The 9,451-nt window shown below is 45.5% G+C and overlaps 1 protein-coding gene across 1 annotated transcript in view; it reads left to right on the top strand.

The window, feature by feature from the left end:
• The first annotated feature begins 4,117 nt into the window (after positions 1-4,117).
• The window catches only part of CASP8AP2 (caspase 8 associated protein 2), a 52,254-nt gene continuing 46,920 nt past the window's right edge, over positions 4,118-9,451 (top strand). The window contains exon 1 of the mRNA XM_003797525.2: positions 4,118-4,174. The gene's annotated coding sequence lies outside the window, so the exon portion shown is untranslated. The remainder of the gene's footprint in view (positions 4,175-9,451) is intronic.

Here is a 9,451-nt window from a genome sequence, read left to right on the forward strand (position 1 = left end):
CGTGGCTGGCGCCTTAGCTGGTTGAGCTATGGGCGCCGAGCCGCAATTGCCAGTCTTAACTTCCAGAGTGCTTAGGATTATAGGTGTGAGCCACCCTGCTCAGCCTCAATAAGTTTTTTTTATGAAAGCCATCATCATGCACTTATACTGTAAAGCAATAATCAATCGCTAAATTCTGTTTTATTTCCTAAATATTCTAAAATCTATCACCTCTCCTATCTACGATCTCCTTCAGATTCTCATTTCTTCTCACCTCGTTTACTGTAACTGAATCTCAAAATCATCCTCGTGGAGTTCAACAGGTTTTTACGGATACAAATCAAGTTGTACCAAAGGTACGAGAAGAAAAATTTAAAAAATAATAATTCAAGGCTCGGCACTTGTAGCTCAGCTGCTAGGGCACCAGCCACATACACCAGAGCTGACAGGTTCAAATCCAGCCCTGGCCTGCCAAACAACAATGACAACTATAATCAAAAAATAGCCGGGCATTGTGAAGGGTGCCTGTAGTCCCAGCTACTTGGGAGGCTGAGGCAAGAGAATTGCTTAAGCCCAAGAGTTTGAGATTGCTGTGCTGCCATGGCATTCTACCCAGGGCAACAGCTTGGGACACTGTCTCAAAAAAAAAAAAAAATCAAGTCATATCATGACCATCCCAAGTCTAAAATCCCTCAGTATTCCCCCTACTTCTCGGTCATTGAAAGGTAAATTCCAAGAACTTTGGCATTTACTTGACAGACAGTCCTCTCTCAGTATATGTGGGGTTTAATTCTAGGATCTTGGTGGATACCAAAACCTGGAGATGCTCAAAATGTAGCATTTGCATATAATCATTAATATCTTTCTCATATATATATAAGTATATATATATATATTTTTTTTTTGCAGTTTTTGGCCGGAGCTGGGTTTGAACTTGCCACCTCCGGCATATGGGGCCAGTGCCCTACTCCGTTGAGCCACAGGCGCACCCAATATATTTTAAATCATCTCTTTATTATTTATAATCCCAGTACAATGTAAATTACTATTTAAATACAGTAATTGATATACTGTATTATTTTTCATTTGTATCTTTTTTTTTTAGAGACAGAGTTTCACTTTGTCACCCTCAGTAGGGTGATGTGGCCTAACAGCTCACAGCAACCTCTAGCTCTTGGGTTTAGGCAATTCTCTTGCCTCAGCCTCTCAAGTAGCTGGGATTACAGGTGCCAGCCCCAAGCCCGGCTATTTTTTTGTTGCCATTTGGCCTAGGCTCAGTTCAAACCAGCCACCCTCGGTATATGGGGTCAGCACTCTACTCACTGAGCCACAGGCACGGCCTGCATTTGTATCTTCTTAATTGTTATATTGTTATTTTAAATTTTTATTTATTTTTATATTTTCCATCTGTGACTGGCTAAATTTGCCCGATGCAGATCTGCCCTCCCACTGACCATATATGGCTCTTCCAGGTCTGATCTCCTTCCTGTCTCCATCCTTACTGTCTACTTTATGATCCACCAACATAAAGAGAGTCTTGCAAACTCTCCCTACTCCTTCCTGTCTCTTCTATGTGGAATCCTGGAATAACTGCTGGTCTAACGTCTCTTCAAAAGCAAAGCTGAGTAGGGGAGAATCTAGGAAGCCAGTGCTCTTTAGAACATATTCTCCAAATAAGGAGCCTTTTCAAAGGTTTTGCTTTTTTTTGAAACAGAGTCTCACTATGTTGCCTTTGGTACAGTGCCATGGCATCACAGCTCACAGCAAAACCAAAGTCTTGGGCTTAAGTAATTCTCTTGCCTCAGCCTCCGAAGTTGCTGGGACTACAGGTGCCCACCACAACGCCCAGCTATTTTTTTGTCGCAGTTGTCATTGTTGGTTAGCTGGCCTACGTCAGCTTCGAACCTCCCTGTCTCAGTGTATATGGTCAGCACCTTAACCACTGAGCTACAGGCACCAAACCTTTTCCAAAGTTTTTTTATTCTTTTTTTTTTTTTTGAGACAGAGACTCAAGCTGTTGCCCTGGTTAGAGTGCTGTGTCGTCACAGCTCACAGCAACCTCCAACTCTTGGGCTTAAGCAATTCTCTTGCCTCCGCCTCCCAAGTAGCTGGGACTACAGGCACCCATTACAGCGCCCCAGCTACTTTTTGTTGTTGTTGTAATCATTGTTGTTGGCGGGCCCAGGCTGAATTCGAACCCTCCAGCTCTGGTGTATGTGGCTGGTGCTCTAGCTGCTTGAGCTACAGGTGCCAAGCCAAGTTTTTTTATTCTTTTGGACAGTTTCTCACTCTGTCTCCTTTGGCAGAGTGTCATGGCATCATAGCTCACTGCAACCACAAACTCCTGGGCTCAAGCAATCCTCTTGCCTCTGCCTCTCCAGGGGCCACCACCACACCCAGCTAGCTTTTCTATTTTTAGTAGAGGGGAGGTCTCACTGCTCAGGATTGTCTGGAACTCCTGAGCTCAAGCAATTCATCTGCTTCAGCCTTCCAGAGTACTATGACAGGCCCTGAATGCATTGTTAGGACTTAATTGGGGCCCTGCACGGTGGCTCAGGCCTGTCATTCCAGCACTTTGGAAGGGTGAAGAGGGAAGATTGCTTGAGGCCAGGAGTTCTAAAGTCAGCCTGAGCAAGAGTTAAAACGCTGTGTCTACATAAAATATCAAAAACTAGCCAGCATCCATTGTCCTCATATCAGAACTGAGTACACTGAGCTGGGCGCGGTGGCTCACGCCTGTAATCTCAGCATTTGGGAGGCCAATGTGGGTGGATTGCCTGAGGTCACAAGTTCGAGTTCCAGACCAGCCTGAGCCAGAGCGAGACCTCAATCTCTAAAAAAATAACCTGGAGTTGTGGCGGGTGTCTGTAGTCCCAGCTACTCAGGAGGCTGAGACAAGATCATCTGAGCCTAAGAGTTTGAGGTTACTGTGACTATGACGCCACAGCACGTACTGAGGGGTGACTAAGTGAGACTCTGAAAAAAAAAAAAGAATTGAGTACATTGTATTCTTGCTTCTCCATTCTTGTGATGCTTTACTAAGAAGAAAGTATTATGTTGGGGGGTGGGGTAATGGCGGAGTGGAGAGGAAAGGAAGGAAGGGGATGGGGGGCACACCTTTTGGGGGCAGGGCACGATTATAATAGGGACTTTACCTAACAAAAGCAAGCAATGTATGGGTGGCTCTTGTGGCTCAAAAGGGTAGGGCGCCAGCCCCATATGCCGGAGGTGGTGGGTTCAAACCCAGCCCTGGCCCCCCCACCCCCGCAAAATAAAAAAAATAAAAGCAAGCAATGTAACCTGGTTCTTTGTACCCTCAACGATTCCCCAACATTAAAAACAAAAAAAACTAGCGAGGCGTTGGTGCCTGGGTCTGTAGAGCCAGCTACTCCGGAGGCTGAGGCAAGAGGACAGCATTCTAGTCTGGGCAACAGAGGGAGACACTGTCAAGAAGTGGAAGAAAAAAAAAAGACTAAAATGGGTGTAAACAAGAGGAAACAGGTAGAGATCAAGATAGGCAGATTCTAGAAGTAGCTGAGGAAGATGGCTTTGTTTTCTCTCCCACCAATCAATGGTGCAGGACGTGCTCCTGAGGCCAGACCTATCAGCACCCTCTGTGCACAGGTTCCGTAAGACAATTCCGGTATTCTTCCCTTTAAAAAGCTGTCATCTCTCCCACTTCACTACACTCCCTTCCCTGGAGGTCCCACACTCTGAGTTGTTTTTCTGGCTATTATTCAGGAAAGGCCCTGAGACAGGGCACAGATTTATTCATCATAATTGAGGAAAGCACTATGTCTAGCACGCAGCCGATACTCAATAGAATGTAAAGAATAAAGGACAACTGAGACTTCTCAGAACACACTTTCCCTTTCATTAAAGAGCTTCTTCCAGACCCCGCCTTTTCCGCAGTGAAGCCCCGCCCCTAGCCTCCTTGCCGCCTATACCCCGCCCCTTTCTCTTTGGACCCGCAGGAGACTGCGGAAGTTTGGCGCCAAGCGTGTTATTTTTTTTTCTCCCGTCCAAAGGCGGGAACTAGTTATCTGCGCCGAGACGTGCATTGCGTCTGAACTGATTGGTTGTAGGCGCTGAGTCCCGCCTCCGCGTCCCAATAGAGTTCTGGTATTGGTGGAAATGTCAGGGGGCCCTCGGTGTCTGGAAAGGAGTCGGGGCTGTCTTGGGCCCCGCAGGGCGGGTAAGTTGCTGTGGGGGCCGGGTCCACTTAGGGCTGCTGGGGAAGATGCTGCATGGTATGGTGGTCCCCTAGCTGAGGTCAGCGGCGCCCAGGAAGCCACAGAGTCTGAGGGAATCCATTTAGAGCGGCCAAGTCGGTGGGGGAAGGGCCGCAACTGACGTATGGGGGCCACAGGTAGTCTGGTTCCCGCTGCCCTCATTGCAGCTTCTGAGCTTGCACCCGGTGTCCCTTTGTGGTCCCTCGAGAGGGTCCGGGCGGCCCGGGGGCGAGCGCACCTAGAAATGCCTTTTCGACCACTCGTCCTGCCTGCTTTCCGAAATCTAGTCTCACCTTGGAGTATATCCTCAAATGCTTTCGGTTGGGGTTCTTGGAGAAATGCGTTTCCCCAGTGTCAGGTGATCATGGATGTTGGGTTGTTTCCGAACGTGTTATACCTGAGAAGTTTTTTTTTTTTTTTTTTTTAAATCTCTACAGCGCCTAGAGCCCTGCCTGACACACAGTAGGTTCTAGCTCAGAGGTGAATGTAGGATTCACAGAATCTCAGGATTTCTGTTACAGGGATCTAGTTGTCTTTGATTCTTGTCTCTAACTCCGGTGTTTTCCATTTTCCACAGCTCCAGCCCCAAATGTTTGGCCCCTGCTCAGGCCCTTCCCCCACCTCCCTTCTTGGAGGAGGACAGAGGCTTTCTGGGCAGGGATCCTCTCAACCCCTACCCCCAGTTATCTTCTAGTGTTTCCCGCGGTTTTAAAAGAGATAGATTGCATTCGAAACAAATGTATTTATATTCTTAATGAACATTCTTGGTTATCTGGCTTTAGAGACAACTATGCCATTTGCCAGCTGTTTGTCTTGTTCAGGGTTCCTAATCGCCTCTATTTCCTCAATGGGAAAAGGAGTAGTTGGACCTCTTGGGACTTTGGGAAGGATTTAAAGTAAATGAATACTACGTGTAGAACATTTAGGCCCTTCTCTGCATAGTAAGTGTACAGTATATGGTAGCTTTTGTTAGAATTTGCTCCTCAACATCTTCTAGGATGTTGCTGTTATTAGTTTGGCTTTCCCATGAGCCTAAAAGTACAGACTCTCCATCTCCCATGCCTTTTTCTTGTTTTTCTCTACAAATGCTTGTTTCTTTCAGTTAAAAAACAAACTGCTTTTGGCTTGGCGCCTGTAGCACAGTGGTTATGGCGCCAGCCACATACACTGAGGCTGGTGGATTTGAGCCTGGCCCAGCCAGCTAAAACAACATAAAAAATGCAACAAAAAGATAGCTGGGCGATGTGGTGGGCGCCTGCAGTCCCAGCTACTTGGGAGCCTGAGGCAAGAGAATCACTTAAGCCCAAGAGTTTGAGGTTGCTGTGAGCTGTGATGCCACCGCACTATACCGAGGGTGGCGTAGTGAGACTGCCAAAAAACAAACTGCTTTTTAAGACGTTGTCTTATAAAAGGCTAGTTGATCTCATCTACTTCACTTTCACATCTTAATTCATTGGAATTGTTTTGACAAAGGTTATGTATAAGTGAGCTTGCAACTCTTTTAAAGCATATGGTTCTCAGCTTAAAATTTTGCCTCTACACTTTTCACAAGTGCATCACTCATCAGTAGCAACTCTCATTAGGTAGTGAGATCCTCAAATTGGGGGAGGAAGGTGAGAGCAAGTGTGAAAAAATCTTGCCAAGATATTCTGATACATTCATTCTTCCTTTCCTTTCTCCCTTTCTTCCTAGGTGAATCACTGGCCTTTGTGATTTCAAAGAGTATAATCTCAGCTATCACCAAGATACTAATGAGTCCCAGATTATAATACCTACCATGTCTTCTGTGTGACAAACTATTTCCAGCTTTGTTAGACATTTTCATTTAGATTTTCTATAGATAACTAAACATGTTTTCTTTGGTTCTCCATTGCAGTTAAAAGCATGGCTATCTACCTTAGCTAGAAACTTCAGAGCTGTCTCTAACAAATTGAGAATTTCATTAATTCGACAGATATTCTTTTATTACTTACAACATGCCAGATCCTGTGCTGAGAGCTGGGGAATAGAAAAGAGATGGTCCTGGTCTTCATGGAACTTATAGTCCAGAATCCCACAAAATGTATCATGAACTATGAGAGGAGGTTATGTCGGGAAAGAACACAATGGTGTAAGAATATATAACAGAGGGCCTGACTTAGTGGGGAGGGAGGGTGGCTAGGGGATGCTTAGCCAAAATACTAAGGAAAAGTTAAGTGACAGTAGAGAGCATTGAGGAAAGAGCACTCCCTGCAGAAGCCCTGTGGTGTGGGGACACAAACGCCAGGTTTAAGGAGCTAAAGAAGGCCAGGATGATCAGAGACTGCTGGGGAATGGGTGAGAGTAATGCAAACTGACACTAGTAGGGTAGGCAAAAACCAGGTCATGTGGGGCTTTAAAAGAATGTGATGACAGTTGTCTTATAACCTATAACAGTGGGAAGCACTGAAGGATTTTAAGCAGAGGCAGGAGCATGATCAGATTTGCATTTTGAAAAGACAAAAGGTATAAAGGAAAATTTGAAATGGGAAGAGTGACCATTTGAGTACATTTTCCTTTCTTTCTTTTTTTTTTTTTTTTTTTGAGAAAGAGTCTCAAACTGTTGCCCTGGGTAGAGTGCTGTGACATCATAGCTCACAATAACCTCCAACTCTTGGGCTCAAGTGATCCTCTTGCTTCAGTTTTTCTATGTTTAGTAGAGATGAAGGTCTCGCCTTTTGCTTAGGCTGGTCTCAAACTTGTTAACTAAGCAGTCCAACTGCCTCTGCCTCCCAGAGTGCTAAGATTTTTTTTTTTTTTTTTGAGACAGAGCCTCAAGCTGTCGCCCTGGGAAGAGTGCTGTGGCATCACAGCTCCCAGCAACCTCCAACTCTTGGGCTCAAGTGAGTCTCCTGCCTCTGTCTCCCAAGTAGCTGGGATTACAGGCGCCTGCCACAACGCCTGGCTGTTTTTTGGTTGCAGGCATCGTTGTTTGGTGGGCCCGGGCTGGATTTGAACCCGCCACTTTAGATGTATGTGGCTGGTGCCTTAGCCACTTGAGCCACAGGCGCTGAGCCTATTTTTCTATTTTTAAGACAGAATCTCACTCTGTTGTACTAGGTAGATTGCCATGGTCTCATGGCTCAGAGCAACCTCAAACTCTTGGGCTTGAGCAGTCCTCTTGCCTTTGCCACCCAAGTAGCTGGGATTATAGGTGTGTGCCATTACGCCTGGCTACTTTTTCTGTTTAGTAGAGACAGGGTCTCATTCTTGCTCAACCTGGTCTCAAACTCATAAGCTTGAGCAGTCTACCCACCTTGGCCTCCCAGAGTGCTGGGATTACAGGTATAAGTCTTTTTTTAAGCAGTTCTTAATTTTTTTTTTTTTTTGAGATAGAGTCTCACTATGTCACTCTTGGTAGAGTGCCATGGCATCACAGCTCACAGCAACCTCCAAATCTTGGGCTTAAGCGATTCTCTTGCCTCCGCTTCCCAAGTAGCTGGGACCACAGGTGTCCGCCACAATGCCTGGCTATTTTTTGGTTGCAGCCATCATTGTTGTTTGGTGGACCCAGGCTGGATTTGAACCCGCCACCTTAGGTGTATGTGGCTGGCGCCTTAGCCACTTGAGCCACAGGCGCTGAGCCTATTTTAGATACTTTCACTGTCTCCCAGGCTGGAGCTCAGTGCTCAAGTGGTCCTCCCTCCTTGGCTTCCCTAGTAGCTAGGACAGCAGGTATATACCACCAAACCTTGCTCATTTAAAAAAAAATTTTTTTTTTGTAAGGATGAGATCTTGCTATGTTTCTCAGGCTGGTTTCAAAATCCTGGCCACAAACAGTCCTGCCTCTGCCTCCCAAAGTGCTGGGATTACAGATGTGAGCCATGGTGCCTGGCCACCATGAACTGTTTAACCAAGGAAGATAATGTACATTTGTGCAGTTGCAGAAAATAAGATATTGATGTCCAGGAGTTCATAACCTTAAGAAAGTATTCTAGTACATTTTTACAAGTACTCAGTAGGTATTATAGCTAGTTACGTGTTACTAAATTTGGAATAATCACTGGTCTGTGAAGTCCTTTAGAAGTGAATTATTCATGGTAAATAAGACTAAGTAGTCTTTAAATAAGGGCCAATGAACTTAGACATATATTGTGGCTGGTTTAGTCTTTCTGGGGCTGATTTCCTTGTTTATCCAGCAAACATTTTTTTCCTTGTATGTATATTAAGTACTGGGAATACAGAAATTTATAAAAGTTGATCCCTGCCTTCAGATTCCTCATGATCTAACTGCTGTCCAGTGGGTATCTTTTAGCCACACATGGCTATTTTACTTCAGACTTCTTTTTGTTGTTGTTTTTGGAGACAAGAGTTTCACTTTGTTGCCTTTGGTAGGGTGGCCCTTGGTAGAGTGGCATCATAGTTCATAGCAACTGCTAACTCTTGGGCTCAAGTGATTCTTTTGCCTCAGCCTCCCAAGTAGCTGGGATTACAGGTGCCCGCCACAACACCCGGCTATTTTTAGAGGTGAGGTCTCGCTCTGGCCTTAGGCTGGTCTCTGACCTGTGAGGTCAGGCAATCTACCTCCCTTGGCCTCCAAGAATGCTAGGATTATAGGTGTGAGCTACTGGGCCTGGCATCTTCAAATTAATTAAAATTAAAAATCAGTTCCTCAGGCCTGGCGCTATGGTTTATGCCTATAATCTTAGCACTCTGGGAGGCTGAGGTGGGTGGATTACTTGAGTTTACGGGTTCAAGACCAGCCTGAGCCAGTTCAAGAACCCTCCCTCTCTTAAAAAAAAAATAGCCAGGCATTGTGGTGGGTACCTGTAATCCCAGCTACTCAGGCGGCTGAGCCTAAGAGTTTGAGGTTGCTGTGAGCTATGCTGCTACAACACTCTACTAAGGGTGACAAAGTGAGACTTCTATCCTCCTACCTCCAAAAAATCAGTTCCTTAATGTAGTAGGCCAAATAATGGCCCCTCAAGAGTCCCTATATCCTAATACCTGGTACCTGTGAATATGTAACCTTACATGGCAAAAGGGACTTTGCAGATAATGAATAAGTTGAAGGTTTTTTTTTTTTTTTTTTGTGGTTTTTATCAGGGGCTGGGTTTGAACCTACCACCTCCAACATATGGGGCTAGTGCCCTACTCCTTTGAGCCACAGGCGCTGCCCAAGTTGAAGATTTTGATAGCTGGGCATTGTGGCAGGTGCCTGTAGTCCCAGCTACTTGGGAGGCTGAGGCAAGAGAATCACTTAAGCCTAAGAGTTTGAGGTT

This window comes from Otolemur garnettii, unplaced genomic scaffold (genome assembly GCF_000181295.1).
Source record: "Otolemur garnettii isolate 467f Iridium unplaced genomic scaffold, OtoGar3 scaffold00118, whole genome shotgun sequence".
NCBI lineage: Eukaryota > Metazoa > Chordata > Mammalia > Primates > Galagidae > Otolemur > Otolemur garnettii.